Genomic DNA, 13,276 nt, shown 5'->3' with positions numbered 1-13,276 from the left:
TTTATGAAAATATATTGGGAACCAAGTCATTTGTCCTAATGACACTCTCAGCAAAGGTTCACCAAACCTGTCTTGATTAATTTTTCAAAAGCACTTGAAGAGATTGACCAATTACACTTTCAGGGGTTGATTTGATCAGCTCCACATGGTTGCACAATCTGCATCTTGCTACTTTAAGCTCCAACAGACCAAAATGGTTAAAAGAGGTCTGATGGAAATAAACTATGAACTCAATTCTAATGTGGTCTAAACTTGTATGCTTTAAATTACTGCATATTTGGGATGCTGCATATAAAATGATCTAATGCAAATTCTCAAGTTCTGAAAAAGTAGTGAGGGAGCAAATATTAATTCCATTTTGCCAGTGAGAGATACTGTGACAGAAAACGATAAAGGAACTGAAGATGGCACACTGAACACCACCACAGGACGATTAATCGTTTTCTTTCATCTCCGCTCCCATCCTTCGTTTCTGTGGCAGTTGTCGTTACATTCTGGCAGTAATGTGGTGGTAAGTAATCTGCATTTTCAATTCACACAGACATTATATAGTTCCATATTGAAACAAATTCCTTTTTCTTTTTTGGTCTCTTCTAAAATCTTTCTTCTCAAAGTATGGTCCTTGGCTTAGCAGCAATGGCATCAACTAGCTGCTAATTAGAAATGCCCAGATTCTGCTAGATCAATCTGTTTCATTCATGTGTATATTAAAATCAAGAAGCACTCTCTGGCCAGGCGCAGTAGCTCACACTTGTAATACCAGCGACTCTGGAGGCTGAGGCAGAAGGATCTCTTGAGGCCAGGAGTTTGAGACCAGCCTGGACAACATAGTGAGACCGTGTTTCTAAAATAAATGAATAAATAAAAAAAATTAGCCAGGCATGGTGGTGCACCTAGTCCCAACTACTTGGGAAGTTGATGTGGGAGGATCGCTTGAGGCCAAGAGTTCGGGGCTGCAGTGAACTGTGATTGTGCCACTGTACTCCAGCCTGGGTGACAGAGTGAGAATCTGTCTCAAAAACAAACACACAAAATCCCAAAAAACTTCCACAAGTTCAGCTGTGCAAGCTTGAGAATCACTGCTTTAGCATAATGTTGCATCTGGGTGGCCTCACTTTCAAACTTACCATTCGTAAAACGGAATTTTTATATGCTTTTTATATAGTATGTTTGTTGCTCCATAAAGGAAGTTGAGGAATTCAGGATTGTTCTTACTTAATCCATCCATTAATTAAATAACTCTTCTTTTAAGAACAAATGATTTTAATCTCATGACTAACAAACCTTGTTATGTCAATTTGTGCATTAAGCATTGTTATGTGAAAACCTACTCAGTGTTTCACAAAATGTGAGGAAAGAAATAGAAAATAAAGAAACGTGCTTGGTTTTAGTCATTATTATGGTAGGATAAACTCTGATTATCATAACAGAAAAGAATTTCAATTATGAAATTCAGAGCACACATGAGAATAGATAAGGTCACTAGGTAAGATACAGGAAATCCAGTTAAATTTGAATTTCAGATCAACTGTAAATATTTTTTTTACCTAAGAATTTAGCATTTTTTAGTATAAGTATTTAGTAGAAATAAGTTCCATGAAAGTACCTGGGACATAGTTTTATTTGCTAAATCTGGCAACCCTAAGAAATAAGCCAGGCAAAATGAGGGGTAAATTATTATATTTATAATCATTAAAAATTGGAACCTATATGATATGCTATCAGGCCAGCTACATAAATTCCCTTTTATAGAATATTTTACAATTAAAGAGCAATAATGTATGCTGTGTTCCATGATTGCAGCTCAATATGAAATCTCTAAGTAATTTTGATGAAGAAATTTCTTTGCGTTGATGTCGAAACACAAGCAATAATAATTTAAAATAATCCCATACATCCTGATTACCATTCTACTAATTTTATTAATTTATGTGTAAAATGTTGAACCAAAACAATACACTGCAATGTTCTTAAAAGAAGAGGAGAGAGAGAAAAAAAAAGAGAAAAAGAAAAGCCACACCGAAATTCTGAGCTGTTGGAAAACTCAGCCAGCAGCAGAGGGCACTAATGCATCACTGATGAATTGTGCATCGCAAGAGGCCTAAACATTTTTTTTTTTTTTGCCTCGCACTAATAAACTTTTATTTCACTCAAATTAGAGCAATAATCTTCCATACATAAGTATCTTCCCTGCCCAATAATTCAAATAAAAAAATCCAAAATGATTAATAAAGAAAAATATAAGAATTAACAGACCCTTTAAATTTGTTTTACATATTTTTAAGGTTTAAAAAGGGTTTAAAGTTTGTAATTCCTAGTAGGAAAACATTATCTGAATGAATACCCTAATGGCAAACCACTGTAAAATGCTTCAGCTGCATTCGGGGGAGAGGGATAGGGATTATCTTCAAAGCACTCCAGCTCTCTTGATGAGAAGGTCAGAGGTACACCGGTTTGTATTACTGCATCATCCATATGGTGATCTAGGTTGCTTTTCCTTCAGCAATGCCTTTATTTATCAGAAGGGCATTACGCTTGACCTCCAAATTTGGCTGACAATTTACTGATAAGATTCATAACCTTTGGGTTGCTCTGGTATTTTGACATATTTGCTGGGTTCTGAGCCACATCCTGGAAGGCCACCATGACTTCTGGATCCTGCATGGCTGCAGGAACCTCTGGATCACTAAGAATTTCATTGGGTCCAGGCCTTCCGGCCATCCTAGGTATGCCCCCTCCATTCCAGGTATTCTTCTGGGAAAATTACCAGGCATTTCCCCAGGAAAGCCACCTGGAAAAAAGCCAGACTGAGCTCCTGACTATTGTCTGGCTTCTTCCTCCCTCTGGGCTCTCTCGTGCTCTTCCGAGTCTTCTTAACTCTTTCTATTCTTTCTTTGGTCTCTCGCTCTTCACGTTTTCGCTCATACTTTCTCCGATGTTCTGTAATTTCCTGTGTCCTAGGTTGAATCAGGATTTATTTCAATGACTCTGTCACAGTCTCGGATGGCAGAATTTGGCTTCTGTAATTTGACGAAGACACTGGCCCTCTTGGCATACAAAATAGCCAAGTGAGGATTCAGCTTGATGGAATCTGTGAATAAGTCAATGGCTTTCTGCAGTTCACCATCATTTAGGGCTTCAACAGCAGCCACTTTCTTATCATTTGCCTGATCCATCATCTCCTCTGTTATCTCTGCATTTTCATCTCCCATTTCTTGAGGGGCATCAGTGTCTGGTTCAATCACACCTTCATTATTAATTTCTAGATAACTTTCTTCATTTGATGGTTCATCTGCCTTTAAGTCTTCCTCCACATTCTTACTACCAGATTTTTCTTCCTTGGTATTTTCTTCTGATTTAGCTTTCTGACTAGCAGGTGGCACTTTACTCCCCATGCTCTCCACCCACTCCCTCAGGAAGCACATTTCCTTGGTGTGCAGAACGCTGAGATCCTGCTTACACATTTTCACAAAGGCCCGAAGCGTGTTCACTTCGGGAGGCGGTGGGCGAAGCTAAGGGGCTGTGGCTGGTTCCAGGCCCAGGTGCTGGCTTGGCATGACCTCGTAGAAGCAGGTGGCTGCCGGGAGACAGAACACACTAGAACCTTCCTGGCCACTGGCTCCTCTCACCCAACGGTCTCGTGACCCCAGGTCCTCTGCCTGCTCATTCCTATTCCCTCTGTGCTGCTCCTGCCCTCTCCCTAGAACCTTCTAGAAGCGTGGCTGTTCGTGCTATTGCCTGCCTTTCTGCGCACACATGCTCATATTCTTAACTAGGAACCAGCTCCCTGGATGGGGCAACCCCTGCCATGGGTGCCTTCAAGGAGGCGGGGGATAGCAGCCCTTTCAGGGAGCAATGTCCAAGAGCATATTCTTGGACAAGTGTTATGCGTGCACTTGAGGCTTAAACATTTTTGTAATGCTTTATTCAACTTAGATTTTATTTAAATATTTATTTTAATCAACTTTGCCATGCAGTGTTGTTAAAACAGATTAGAAACTAAAAGCAGTTCTAGTGTACTGTTCAGCACTTGCATGACCCTAAATAACATATATATATATATTTGCTTAAGATCCTTCGCTAAAACAGTACTTAACCATTTTGGCAGCTGGATGTACTATGTTTCTGGTTTATGCTTGAATGCCTGGGTCTTTACAAGTGTGTTGACTGTGTGTGAGGGATCATAGGTCTAATTAAGGAAGGCAGTGGTGGGTGGAGGCTTGTGAAGTTAAGGAACTAAATCTAGCTGGGTGGGAGATGGCCATGGCTGGACTGACTTAACTCCTGAACCAGACAATGAAGTGTCATATGATACATTTCTGTCCCCAGGCATACAAACCTATACAGAGGTGTGTATAAGTGCAGTAAAATTCAGGACGATTTCGTTTTCCCCACAGTAATGCCTTTATGGACAGAGAAGGAGAGTTCATTTTGGCCCTCTTTGTGCTAGCCTTGGCATTGCATATATTTGATTTCATTCCAGTTTCATGACAACCCTGTGAGGTAGGTGTTATTATCATCTGTTTACAGATGAAAAAATCCCCAGGGCTGAAAGAAAGGATATATTTCAATGAACACTATCCTTGTGTATAGTGGGCACTCAACATTCATCTAATGTAGCATTTCTTAAACTTTGGTCTGTAAGACACTGGTACCATTCAAGGTTTCATAAGTTTTCCTTATCAAACAATTATGGGAAATATTGCAAATTTTAACTGTCTCTTAGAGTTTCACAATGCACAAAAATGTTTTAAACTTTCTTAAGAAATTATGTGGTAATGCAACTTATTTAACTTTATGCTTAGGTTTCTCAATCTTATTTAGCTAAATAATTTTTCTTTTCCTCCCATTTTTAGTAGAACTACCATCCATGTGGCAAGGCATACACCTTTTGTGAAACATGTTTTGAGAAACATGGGTCTAATTATGTATGGAATATATTTTCTGGTAAGAATTAGAGGAGTTAGTTCATTATTATCATCATTCTTAGAAAATATGTATCTGGGTGGCGATTCCTCAAGGATCTAGAAACAGAAATACCATTTTTTCCCAGCAATTCCATTACTGGGTATATACCCAAAGGATTATAAATCATTCTACTATAAAGACACATGCACATGTATGTTTATTGTGGCACTATTCACAATAGCAAAGACTTGGAACCAACCCGAATGCCCATCAATGATAGACTGGATAAAGAAAATGTGGCACATATACACGATGGAATACTATGCAGCCATAACAAAGAATGAGCTCATGTCCTTTGCAGGGACATGGATGAAACTGGAAACCATCATTCTCAGCAAACTAACACAAGAATGGAAAACTAAACACTGTATGCTCTCACTCATAAGTGTGATTTGAACAATGAGAACACATGGACACAGGTAGGGGAACATCACACACCAGGGCCTGTTTGGGTGTGGGGGCAAGGGAGGGGAGAGCATTAGGACAAATACCTAATGCATGCAGGGCTTAAAACCTAGATGATGGGTTGATGGGTGCAGCAAACCACCATGGCACATGTATACCCATGTAACAAGCCTGCACAGTCTGCACATATATCCCAGAACTTAAAGTATAATAATAAAAAAAAGAAAATAGGTGTTTGGTACCTTCAATTTGTAGGGCATTGGGATAGAATCCAGAGATATGACACAAACCCTGTTAGAGAGAGAGAGGAGTTTACAGGTTATATGAAGAGGCAAAAATGTCTTTGGTTTGAGTGGGAATGTAACTTTAACTCCAGTGCTCTTCTTTCTTTAATTTTTAGCGTAGGATGGTGGTCATGGATAACAGGGTTTCCAATGATTTCTTAATGTGACATTCTGTTTTGTTCCCCTAGTAAACAATTACCACTTTCTTCCATTAATTTAGTATGGCTTAGATATTTGGAAGGATGAAAAACTTAAACATTTGAATACAAGTAAATCCCAGATAGAAGTCATTAAGAATCGTACATCTTTGACACATCCTAGGAAAACAGGTGTCTTCCTTTTCACACACATTCAAATGCACACACACATTCCATTTCATCTCATCAGCACATCACATCTTTATGTCATTTGTTAGATAAACAAAAGCAAATGAAGGTTGTGGATATCTGTGTCAAGGGATTGGTCAAAGGATTTGAAGTTCATAGACTAAAAATTTCAGTTGTTTTTCAGTAATTTTGAAGGCTGGCAAGTTACTACTATGCCAGAGATCTCTAGCCTTTCTTCTTTAGGGATGTGATGATATTTTGCACTGTTCTGGCACCTTTTTCTAATAATCTTTTAAAACCTTATCAAGCAATGTAACATATTACCAACAAGGAAATGAAATTAATTTGTAGTTGTAACATTAACAGGGGAGTTGGAAATGAAATATTCAGCTGTGATTGGATATGCAAGGGGAAATGTGAAGATGATGAACAATAAACCAATAACACAATCTTGAAATATTTTTTTCTTGAGGTATTCAGATACTTATAACAAAAGAAGATTTTCCTCCCTGCATCACCTTATTTAAGCCAGCCCCAGCACTTCACTGTATGTGTCCCTTCGAAGTAGGGCATTGCTTAGAAAGGCTCTGGGTGTGCAGCCTTGCTTTTTTGAAAGGATCGTGACTTGCACCTCCATCTCATATTCTTGGGGAGGACAGAGAAGGGGGTTTATCTTTACTTCTATATATCTTAGCAGCATTCTTATCCTATTAAGCCATAGGCCTTATTTATTCAGGTCACAAATAACTGAGAAGTGTAGAAATGATAGGCTACTGATGGCAAATTGTATTTTTCCATATTATGACTATAAATAAGTTACCTGAGACAATATTTTAGAAGCCAATTTCACTATAGTGGTTTAAACCGAAACTCAATGAAAGGAAGTCATTTTTTCACACAATGCAGTAGTGATAAAGAATGATTATTTTCTCTTTACATTGATAACACCTAATCTTTAATCCTCCTTATGAGATTTGCTTTAATATCTAAAAATAATGAACATTTCTAAAAAATGTGCCTCCAATGGAACTACAAACTCACTAGAAATTGCAGAGGATGTCCATGTGGAGATGTTTCATATGAAACTGCAAGTGGCTCATGACATTACTTTTGGATAGTTCCCCTGGGGGAACATGACACACATCTGACAATATAAATGAGATAATTCGTATCTTGGCCTAAAGCAGGCTTTCTGCTTTGGTGTCTCTTCATTTCAAATAATAACACTGGGGGGCCTGGAAGAAAGAGGCAGATTCATCATTTAAACTGTGTTTCCTACATTAAGAGATTGGGAATGCAAAACAAAGGAAGTTGAGCCCCAGAGTTTCTGGTTGTTATCTCTTTCAGCACTACTAGTAGCAGAGCCATTGTAAACTTTTTGGGGCAACATGGGCAACTGGCGACTCTCTAGTCACTTGTTTATAACAGAAATCAATGCTTTTTAAACATCTTTAACTCCAGTTGTGGCTTAAAGTCATCAGTAGATTCAGTTAAGCAAAAACCTTTCTTTAATTCTTATATTGAATTTCTTCAAAAACATTTATTAAGCACCTATTTTATGCCAGGCACTGTTCTAGGTAGTGGGTCACTGGTGAACATGGTGGGTGAAGTCTCAGCTCTCTTAGAGTTTACTTTTCCCTGGGAATAAAGACAATAAACAAGTTAACAAAGAGCCTATAAAAAGAATAAAATAGGTTAATGTAATAGAGAGTGACACGTGTGGGGTGGAAAAGGCATCCCTGAGGGGGTATTATTTAAGAAAATGGAATCAGCTAGAGAAGGGGAAGGAAAAGAGCACCCCAGTCATTGGAAACAAGTGCAAAGGCCCGAGGCAGGAGCAAACTTGGCATACTTAAGGTACTGGAAGGAGCTCTTGTAGCCAGAGCCTGGTGAGCAAAGGAGGGATAATGGAAGATAAGCCAGGAGAGGCAGGCAGGGATTGGACCATCTGGGATCTTGTAAGATCTCGATGAAGAGTTTAGATTTTATTGTACGTGCAATTCTAGCTGCTGTGAGGAGAATGACTGTGCAGGCAAGAGCGGGCGCAGGAAGAGCACCAGGGCTATTTCAGACAAGCCAGGTAAGTCCAGGGTCTTGGTCTAAGGTGGAAATAGTAGAAATGGTGACAAGCAGTTGATTCCTAAATATATTTTAGAGAGAGAAACCACAGGATATATTGATGGATTAGATGTGGGGATTGAGGGAAAGAGTTCTTTGTCCTGAACAATCTCCTGAGATGGGAAAGAAGAGGTTTAGGGGGTGGAAATTAAGGATTTGATTTGAATGTGCTTAGTTTCAGATGCCTACTGGGCATCAAAACACTGATATCAGATAAGTCAGAGCTGAAGATACACACTTGGGTGTTATTTGTATATAGGTGGCATTGGAAGATCAGGGCCATGACCAGCTGATGTTGGGAGAGAGTATAGATCCAAGAGAAGGTGGTGCAGAACTGCGTCTCCAAGTCACAACATTGTTGAAGTTGGGAAGAGGAAGTGGAACAGCAAAAAAAAAGGAGAAGGACCAGCCAGTGTAACAGGCAGGAAGATGGAGAGGTGTAGCTATGGAAATCAATAGAAAAAGTGTTTTAGGGAGGAAGAGTATAGTGCTGCAGAGAGGTAAAGTAAGATGCGAACAGAGAGATAGCCATCAGATTTGTCTCTCAAAGGTCATGAGTGACCTTGAGAAGAGTGCGGTTAACAAACAGGATGAAACTCAACCTTTCTCTTCAGAGAACTGACAGTGTAGCCACAGAAACAAAAACCAGTCTAAAGTGGAACTTTATTTTGTGGCTCTACTTAACTTCTCAGGGTAACTGTAACCATAGAAACCCACTGTGATTTAAGAACCCCTAGAGGTTGGATAGTCCAAACTTTCACCTTGGGCCTTCCAGGACAGGCTGACAGATGTTAAAAATTTACACAAACATTTCCAGGACTGGAAGTTCATCTTATGATAGTTCACTTTGTGGCTGAATAGCTTTGTCTGTTAAAATAAAAGCCTTTGACAACTTAAATTTAGCAGAGTTTATTTGAGCAAAAATAATTCATGCATTGGCAGTACTTAGAACCAGCAAAAGTTCAGAGAGCTCACTAAGCACAGTTGGAAGTGAGTATGTTTACACAGTAAAGGGAAGTGCAGAAAGAGCTTGACTTGCTACAGCTTGATATTTGCCCTATTTGAACATGATCTGAGCAGGTGGCAGCCTGTGATTGGCTGGAGCTCAGCTGCTATGGTTGGCCAAGACTGACCATTTGTCATATTCCAAAGTTAGATTTTCAGTTTGTTTACTCACTAAGTTGCAATTTGTTTGTAGGAACTCAAGGTATGGAGATGGCCTCAGACCAATGGCCTCCTACTTATTTAAGAGATCTCTTTCAGAGCATGGAGATGTCTCATGCCAGGATGTTTATTTGTTATTATTAAATTAATTAATTTTTATTATTACCATTTTGTTATTATTTTATTTTATTTAACCAACGGAGACTGACTGTATATTATTTTTAACTTACTATTTTATTATTATTAATTACCATCTTGTTTTTACAGGATTTTTTTTTTTGTTTTTTTGAGATGGAGTCTCACTCTGTCGCCCAGGCTGGAGTGCAGCGGCACGATTTTGGCTCACTGCAAGCTCCGCCTCCCAGGTTCACGCCATTCTCCTGCCTCAGCCTCTCAAGTAGCTAGGACTACAGGTGCCTGCTACCACGCCTAGCTAATTTTTTTGTATTTTTAGTAGAGACGAGGTTTCACTGTGTTAGCCAGGATGGTCTCGCTCTCCTGACCTCGTGATCTGCCTGCCTCGGCCTCCCAAAGTGCTGGGATTACAGGCGTGAGCCACTGCGCCCAGCCTTTTACAGGATGTTTTTAATGTCTTTTTGCTATTTATTCGTTTTCTCCGCCTACTCTGTATGTGTGTGTGTGCATATGTGTGTGTGTGCATATGTGTGTGTGTGCATATGTGTGTGTGTGCTTGTGTATGTGTGTGTGTGTAGTGGGGGGAGGTGGGAGAGGAAAAAGCATGGGCTTCTGAGCTAGACAAAAGTTCGTTCTTGGCTCTGGCACTTAATAATTGTTCAGTTTTAGACAAGTTATTTTATTTTTAGGGGATTAGTCTCTTGATCAGTAAAATAGAGACAACACATAGTTCATAGGGCATATTATGGGGCTAGAATGAGATGATCTGTGTTAACACTTACTGATATGGTTTGGGTGTGTCCTCTCCCGAATCTCATCTTGAATTGTAACTCTCATAATTACCACATGTTGTGGGAGGGACCCAGTGGGAAATATTTGAATCGTGGGGGTGGGTCTTTTCTGTGCTATTCTCGTGATGGTGAATAAGTCTCACGAGATCTGATGGTTTTATAAAGGGGATTTCCCTGCACAAGCTTTCTTCTCTTGTCTGCCATCATGTGAGATGTGCCTTTCACCTTCTGCCATGATTGTGAGGCCTCCCCAGCCACGTGGACCTATGAATACATTAAAATTCTTTCTTTTGTAGATTGCTGAGTCTTGGGTGTGTCTTTATTAGCAGCGTGAAAACAGGCTAATACACTCGCTAAGCACCTGGTAAGTGGCAGGTGTGGAGTAGATGTTCATTACCCTCCCCTCCCTCAGCTCTTGTGAGGAGACCAGCTCTTGGCTTTGCTGGGGGCTTCCTCTTGGAAATGTTCCTTGACACTCCTCACCCTTCCCAGCCACACTCAATCAAGCTTTCTTCTTTTTTCTTTGTGTGTGCCTTTATCATACCATCTATGATACGTGATTGGTTTCTACATTTCTCTCCAACTAGACTGTAAACCTTCAGAGGTTGGGAAGGGTTTTCACCTTTAGGGATGAAAAATAGCATACTGATTAAAGATGCAGCTTGAAGCCAAACAACTTGTTCCATCGGTGTCAGCTGAGGTCTTGAGCAATTTACTTAACCGCTCTGTGCCTCGTTTCCTCATTTGAGGAGTGGGTCTGACATAATTGGGTGAGGATTAAATGAGATAGCTCTGATAAGTTCTTGAGACAGTGCCTGCCACATAGCACTCCATAAATGTTTGCTATTACAAGGATTGTCTTTGTAGCCTCTGCAGTGCCTGGTCTGGGGACTGGTGCCCCAAAGGAGCTAGTCTGTGGGATGACTGAACAAAGTGACCAAATAGAGAGCATGGATTATTACCTAGGTGGGTAAGTATGTTGCAGATAATATTATTATTTTAGATGACTCTTTGAAAAATAAAATTTCAGAAGTTTTACATAAAAACATGCTTATTATAAAAAATTCAACTAATATAGAATTGTATCAAGTAGAAAGAAAAACACCTTATTTCATCGCCAGCTCTTCATCTTTTCATGTGTTAAGTTTGGTGTATAACCTTCCAACCTTTATTTTTTAATACATTTACTGTTTTCTCTTTGTGGTTCAGGCATTGGCTCTCATGCCCATAGACTGAAAAACAAACTCTACTACCCATTTGCCAAAAATGTCAGAGACTAAGAATTTGAATTAATCAGACATTGATACATTAATTCTAAGTTCTTAGAAACTTATTACTAACAACTTGTTTTAAAAAAATAATTGTTTTATACCTGAATATATCTTTCACTTCCTTCAAGATGATTTGTGTGCAGAGTAGACACTGGCCTTGGAGTGTTTGGGGATAATGGGAAGAGGTGCTTTGTTCAAAAATTCTGTCCCACGCTCTGTCACGTGCTTGGTATTTTCTTGTTAGAGCTGCATTTCTTTGAGTTCAGATATTACCAAAAAGCCCCTGCGAATTTGCAAGTGAGCACAGTTTTTAGACAAAGCAGCTTAAGGGAAGGGAAAGCCCTGAGAATGAACTTAGAAGCTTTGTCCCTGTCAGGGTTTGACTTTTAGCTCCTTCTGTTTAAGAATCAGAATCTCAGCCCTGACTCAGGGGCTTTAACTCTTCTGGTTCCTATGCCTTGATTTTATCATGCTCTGGTTCTTCAGTTAAAGTTCCTCTCTTCAGACTCATTTTATATTTTGGAGAAACAGTAGGAGGAGCTCTTTGGATGAGCTGAGGCTTTAGCTATCCTTTGATAATAAATTTTTATTTCTAAGGCACTAGGCATAGACCTAGAGGCATTTTACTGTGGTAGGTTTTTATCTCTTTTTAAAATAAATAGAAAGGGACACATGAATTTTTATCAAATCATGGATCTAAAAACAAAGCCCATGGTAACAGAATGTTGCTCCATATTTCCTAATAATGCTTTATTACTAACATTTTCTTATTATCCTAAAAACTAGCTACTTCTCTTCCAATTTTATGGTAATATAAAGTTATTGGTTGAAACATTATTATAGCTGTTTCATATTTGAAAATTTATTTTGGGACTGAAGTCATATCTTCAGGGAAAACATGATTGTATATTCATAGATGTTATGATTTCTTAACTGAGTCTTTTAATTTTTATAATATTTTAATACTTTTATTTGTCTAAATGTTCAAATAATCAATATCCCAAGGTTTAACAGTGCTTACAGTGTAATTGCATTTAGAACAATAAATTTTATATTGACAGTTCAGGGATCCCTATTTAGTTGAACATAATGAATTATGAAACCCCATTGGCTGAAATCTGGTTAGATGCTGCTGTTAACGATTTTCTTTTTCCTCTGTTATTAGTATTTTATGTTGAAGTTAGTAGCTTCTAAACTTCACCCCTATGAGCACTCCTATCCTTTCAAATGATTATAAAGTGTTTCCCCATTTGATAAATTGTGGTAAAATACATGAAACAAAAAATTTGTCATCGTGACTATTTTTAAGTACACAGTTCAGTATTTTTTAAATGCATTCATAATGTTGTGCAATCATCACCATCATTCATCTCCATAACATGTTTCATCTTGTAAAATTGAAACTCTGTATCCATTAAACAATAATTCCCCATATTCCCTTTTCCCCAGCTGCTGGCACCCACTATTCTACTGTCTGACTCTATAATTTTGAACTACTCTAAATACCTCATATAAGTGGAATCATACAGTACTTGTCTGCTAGAGACTGGCTTATTTCACTTCACATAATGTTCTCAAGATTCATCTATATTGTAGCCTACATCAGAATTTCCTTCCCTTTTAAGGTGAAATATATTTCATGGTAAAGATATACCACATTTAGCTTATCCATTCATCCATTGATGGACCATGGGTTGCTTTCATGGTTTAGCTCAAAAATGCTGCTACCAACATGGGTATACAAATATCCTTTGAGGCCCTGCTTTCAGCTTTTTTTGGGTACAGAAATAGAATTGCTGGATCATAAGTTAATC

General features: G+C 38.7%; 1 pseudogene; it reads right to left on the bottom strand.

Annotated features, from left to right (window-relative positions):
- Positions 1–2,515: 2,515 nt before the first annotated feature.
- Positions 2,516–10,877, bottom strand: LOC101126484 (hsc70-interacting protein-like; annotated as a pseudogene).
- Between the last annotated feature and the right edge of the window lie 2,399 nt (positions 10,878–13,276).

The sequence above is a fragment of the Gorilla gorilla genome, chromosome 10, assembly GCF_029281585.2.
Source record: "Gorilla gorilla gorilla isolate KB3781 chromosome 10, NHGRI_mGorGor1-v2.1_pri, whole genome shotgun sequence".
NCBI lineage: Eukaryota > Metazoa > Chordata > Mammalia > Primates > Hominidae > Gorilla > Gorilla gorilla.
This window is presented reverse-complemented; position numbering and strand designations above follow the sequence as displayed.